Source organism: Oryctolagus cuniculus, chromosome 11, assembly GCF_964237555.1.
Source record: "Oryctolagus cuniculus chromosome 11, mOryCun1.1, whole genome shotgun sequence".
NCBI classification, from domain to species: Eukaryota; Metazoa; Chordata; class Mammalia; order Lagomorpha; family Leporidae; genus Oryctolagus; species Oryctolagus cuniculus.
Genome location: NC_091442.1, coordinates 8,667,933 through 8,674,282, shown reverse-complemented (window position 1 = coordinate 8,674,282; position 6,350 = coordinate 8,667,933).

Below are 6,350 nucleotides of genomic sequence, written 5' to 3'. Positions count from 1 at the left end.
CTTTCAGCCAAAAACCTGCAACTAAAATTTGGTAATAACACAGTTGCTTATGATAAAATGTTAGCAGAATTGGGGTGGTTGTGAGCAGGAGCAGGGGGAAGAGGAAGAGGAGGGGGAGGGGGAGGAAGAGGCCTTCATAATGAGGTTTAACTCCAAACTTGAATGTATTACCATTCTAATTTGCATATCATTCCTTCTCTGTTCTCTTTGAATGCCCCCTACCTTATCCTTATCACTTAAGGGCTCACCTTAGAACTCCTCAGTGTTAAAGCAGCTAATTATTTAATGCCTTCACTGGAGAGTATCTGTTTTGATTGACTGGGGCTATGCTGCTACTATATGGGTTATTGATAATTTCAGTACTGCTCTTGCCTAAAAGTAATAACTAGTGAACAATATACAATAAAGAATTACTCGGGGGCCAGCGCCGTGGCTCACTTGGTTAATCCTCCTCCTGTGGCGCCGGCATCCCATATGGGCACCGGGTTCTAGTCCCGGTTGCTCCTCTTCCAGTCCAGCTCTCTGCTGTGGCCTGGGAAGGCAGTGGAGGATGGCTCAAGTGCTTGGGCTCATGCACCCACATGGGAGACCAGGAAGAAGCACCTGGTTCCTGACTTCAGATGGGCGCAGCGCTGGCCGTAGCTGCCATTTGGGGAGTGAACCAACGGAAGGAAAACCTTTCTGTCTCTCCCTCTCACTGTCTGTAACTCTGTCAAATAAAAAATAAATAAATAAAAATAAGAATTACTCAATTGTCCAAATTGTGAAAGCTCATAAATGTGCAAATGTAACATAAGCTATCAATATATAGGAAACAAGAGGTAAATAATCTTTATATGTTATTCCTTTTCTTGGATATACTTTTAAAATTTTCTAGCCATGCTTCTCAGGATTAATATACTGTGTTTCTTATTTACTTTTTTCTTAAACAGGAGGTGAATGTGACCATTTTTTATTAGAAAAATATTTAGATTTTCTCCTCTGAACATAAGTCCATGTGCCTCACTTACTAATTAACATAAAATTCTTCTCTATAAATTATTTTTCTATTGGCCGTAGAAGAAAAGATCAAGTCATTCATGCTGGATCGTTTTCTTCCAATTTCATAGAGAAATTCATTTGCCAAACACGAGGATTTGATCAATAAACAACTTGAAATCCCTGGGAGGCCTTCAAAGGGATTTGGGTTGTCAAACACTGACTCAGGATTTGTTCTAATAGTTGTTAAAAATTACATAAACATAAGTTTTCTTTTTTTAACCTCATTCAACCAAAGAATCAGTAGTAGAAGAGATGACTCGGACCTGTTATTGATTAGTTGCTATACATGCTCTTCCAAAGAAGTTAATCAACAAGGTTGCTGACAATATCAGCAATGTCTTGCTTCTCTCTTGGAAATTATTGCTTACAATTGCAGAGTTGTGCCATACTACTCCTTCCTATCAATAAACTATAGAGATGAGCTCTTTTTTGCTCCACACTAATTTTTCTATGAGCCTGGGAACCACTCCTATCTCAAACGTAAGGGCTGTAGTAGAGACAAGCAGGTCTTCTAGGCCAGGAGAGGGAAGTCCTTCCCAAGCACACTTTCCAACCTAAGTGTCTGAATGGTAAAGGTCTTGTCCATCTTGATAACCTGAATTCCCAGCACCAAGGGTAGTACTGGCCCCGTGAACTCTGTATAATAGAAGATTTTTGATATAAATCCAAGGTTATATCCTAGAGAAATTTGGGAGAAATGATTTGATTTCTTCTGTATGTTAAAGTTACACAACCGGAAAAGCGCAATTTATAGTAAATGAAAAATCTTTTAGCAATGATGATTATTTAGTTTGTGATGGATGTTGAAAGTACAAAAGAAGAAAACAGAAAGAATGGATATGTGACAGCTATTTTCAGAGAACTTAATAAGATGAGCCACATTTACAGATCTTGGATATATAACATTAATTCTGTTAATACTGCCCCATACCTGTTAAATAGTACTTAAGATAAATTACATAAATACTCCATTCAGTTAAGAGTAAATACAAATGACTAATAAATATTTGAAGTTGTTTATTATTAATAAGAAATAGATTCACATTAATATAACTTTCTACCTATTCTATAAACAGATTTTTAAAAATACTCAAAGCTGAGAAATATGTGTGAATCTGCTTGAGGAGGGTAAGCTATAGACAATTTCTACTTCTCACTGTGTGCCCAAGATAGAATTATTATTTGTCTTTTTTTAAAGTTTTATTTATTTGAAAGGCAGAGTCACAGAGAGGCAGAGGCAGAGTCAGAGAGAGAGAATCTTCCATCCACTGGTTCACTCAGCAAAAGGCTACAATGGCTAGAGCTAGGCTGATCTGAAACCAGGAGCCAGGAGCATCTTCTAGGTGTCCCATGTGGGTGCAGGGACCTAAGCACCTGGGCCATCTTCCACTGCTTTCCCAAGCCATAGCAGAGAGCTGGATTAGAAGTTGATCAGCCAGGTCTCAAACTGGCACCCAATATGGGATGCAGGCACTGCAGGCATTGGCTTTACCAGCTACACCACAGCTCCAGCCCCTACTATTTGCTTAATCTCTCTCCTGATGTAGCCCCTGTGGGGACTAGTCTATCAGTCTCAATTTTTAGGACCTTCTCATTAAATTTATCTCTTGGGTCTCTTTCTCCCTTCTTGCCACTGTGCATTGGTTGAAGCTACCATGTCCCATCCTGGCATTTCTCCCTAACTTTATTCCTAAAGATTAGCAACTTTCTTCTTTAGACAGATGAATCTACTTCCTTGTTGGAGCTCTGCTGGCTAAGGGAGAAGGCTGCCACACACAGTGATCAACTCATTCTAGTTTACCTGGGATTTTCTCCATTTTAACACTAGAAGTCTCTGAGAAAACTCCTCAGGCCTGGGTAGACTGGGAGAATTGGTCATCAAACTGTCTGTGAAATTCAACATGAGATCCTGTGCCCCTCTTTTCCTAGTGTATGAGTTTCCTAAAGCTGCTATAACAAAGTATACCAATTAGTGGTCTAAAATATCAGAAATAGGATCAGGTGTTGTGGTGTGGCAGGTAAAGCCACCATTTGGGATGCCTGTATCTCATGTTGGAGTTGCCTGGTATAAGTCCCAGCTTCTTCTCTTCCAGGTCAGCTTCCTGCCAATGAGCATTCTGGGAGGTGATGGCCCTAATACTTGGGTCCTTACCACCCATGTGGGAAAACTGGATAGAGTTCCTGGATCCTGGTTGCAGGTTGACCCAGCCTTGGCTATTGTGGGCCTTTGGGAAGTGAACCAGTAATGGAAGATTCTCTCTCTCTCTCTCTCCCCCTCTCCCCCTCCCCCCCCCTCTCTGCCTTTCAACCAAATAAATAAATCTTTAAAAGAAAACCCAGAGATGAATTTTATCCCAGCTCTGGAAGCTGCAAGTGTGAAGTCAAGGTGCCAACAGTGTCCTGCTGTAGGAGAGATGGCTTCCTTGACTCTTCTAGCTGCTGCTGTCAAGGACAGCAGTGCTCGGTGTACCTTGGCTTGGTAGATGTATCACCCCTGTCTTTGCCTCCCTTGTCATTAGGCTGCACCTCTCCTTCTGTGTGGTGTCTGCATTGAAATTTCCCCCTTTTAAAAACACTAGTTGTATTGGGCTGTGTCCTATCCTGGTGACCTCATCTTGTTTAAATTGGCAAATATATATATATATACACACACACACACACACACACACACACATATAGTAGGAACACAATTCAATTTCTAATGCTTAGTTTTGCATTCTTTCATTTTTGGACAATGAACCCTTACTGTAAATCATGAAAAGTAGTAAGTACAGAACTGAGACACTTGTACTTCGTCTACTAGGCATCACTGAGCCATTGATGACTTCTGAACAAAGGAGTGACATACTGTTAGTGTCATTTTAACAACATTAACATGGACATAGTCTGCATGATGGATTGGCTTAGGATGGAAACTGGTTATTGAGCTCATGAGAAATCTCCTGGGCCTAGTGCCCAGCTACAATCTTTGCCTTCTTCTGAGCTCAGCCTTTTGTTCAGGAAACATGTCTCGTACCAGAAAGGTGTGTAGATGAAGGTGGTGTACAGATCTCCTTGCCAGTGCTCAGAATTTGGATCCAGTTGGCCTCCTGCTGGAGGATCCTCTTCTGTACACCCTCTTGTGAAAAACCTTATTAAATAATTGTTAAGAAACCCATTTCCTCATGCTCAATTCGTATGCTGATTTCTCCCTGCTTATCTTGGATCTCTGAGTGTTGATATTCCCTTTTCTCCTCTACTACTTGCTCCCATGCGTCTATCCAAACAACCTTCAGCCTGGAATATGCCTATTTTGAATTTGGACACACTTCCATAATGCCTTCTTGATCTTTAAGATGTATTTACATTTTCTTCCTTGAAAAATTCCTTTGACTTTGATTTTGGCATCTTGCTTTGATCTCAAATTTAGAACTCATAAGCCAGTCATGGGGAGGGGGAACTTGGTACCTACTTCCTTTGGCCTCTGTCCTGTGTGTTAACTTAGCCATTCCTCTCTGCAGACATGGCTTTGAGCTTTGACCCTGTGAAGGGATTTTATTCTCTCATAGTAAACTCTTACAGTAATGACTGGGTAGTTGAAATACCCAATACCAAGATTCTAGCATCTTAGCCTGTTTCATAGCCATCTCTTAGACAATCTCCTCGTTTATGCCTTAGAAATTATAGCCTTAGGAACTAGCTTTCTGACACTAGCTTGTTGGACAAGGGTGGAGACCCAGCCAAGTCAAGTCAGATAGGATAGTCCCCCCCCCCCCAAATTAGAATGATACAGGGACTGGAGGAGTTAACTGGAATGGGGCCCTCACTGGATGGTTTCACATATTCTGTGTCTATGGTTGCTGTTTTGGAGTTTCCATGATGAGTGACCAGTGTTGAAGGCAGGGATCCATTATCCAGAAATGAGTTTGGACAGGGACTTGAATGAAGTAAGGGAGTAAGCCACATGGGTTTCTGGGGAAATAACACTGAAGGGAATAAGTGTGATAGTCCTGAGGTGGAATGGAATGGTAAGAATGTTTTATAGCTACAGAAGGAGGAAAGGAAGAGGCAAAATTACAGGGTCCAAGATGTAGACAATGGCCAGATCAGGAGGTCTCTGTGATCATGGTAAGGGCTTCTTTTTTTCCTTCTTCTGCTTTTTTACTTTTTTTCTTTTGAGAGGCAGAGAGATCTTCTATCCACTGGTTTGCTCCCCAAATGGCCACAAAGACTGGGGCTGGGCCAGGCAAAAGTCAGGAGCCAGGAGCTGCTTCTGTGTCTCCCACATGGGTGCAGGGGCCCAAAGACTTGGGCCATCCTTCACTTCTTTCCAAGGCACGTTAGTAGGGAGCTGAAAGAAATAGAGCAGCTGGGACTCCAACCGGTGCTATATGGGATACCAGCACTTTGGGCAGTGGCTTTAACTTGCTGAACCATGGTGCCAGCCCCCATGGTAAGGACTTCTAAGTATGATGGGAAACCATGGACTCACATGGCCTGATTTTTATTTTAAAGGGGTTATTCTTGCCACCATATCAAGAAGAAATGTTGGGGAGAGGGATGAAAGAGTGAGAAAAATGAGATGGACCACTTGTACATTCTGTGAGGCCTTTAAGTCTCCCCTTTGTTTTCTCAGACCATTCTTAGGATGTACACACATAATTCTTTATTGATCAGTTGAATGGATTTCTATTCCTTGCAACCAGATTTCTCTTTGATTAGGACAGCTCCTAAGAGCCTGAAATACAGAAGGAGTAATACATAAGAAGAGGAAGGGATGGCTATAAAACATGCAGTGGTGATACTCTTATAGGACCTGAGTAGGTATTATTTGTAACTGGGTAGAAAAAACATAGTTCAATTTATGATAGAAAAACTCATTCTACAGCAGCAGCACTCAATGGGGGATGATTTTCCTGCTTTTCCAGGAATACTTGGAAATAACTGGAGACTTTTTGATTGGGAAGATTGTGCTATTGGCATCCAATGAGTAGAGGCCAGGGATGCTGATAAACATCCTACTATGTATAAGATGGCCCCACAACAAAGGTTTTTCCAGTCCTAAATGTCAGCATTGTTGCGGTTGAGAAACACTGCTCCAAAGTATTGTGGAAGCAAGCATAATGTGTTCAGACAGAAGTATAATTATCAGGAAGTTCTCCTGGAACTTCACGATCTCCCCTCAGTTGAAGGAAGAGACAGGGTAGTGAAAAATATGCTTACCAATTCAGATGCATTATGAGTCAGCTATTGTGGCCCCTCCTCCCCAGTCTCTGCACCTGCCTGGAAGCAGCAGTCTTCTCTGTGAGATGACCAGACTTCCAGGTGGA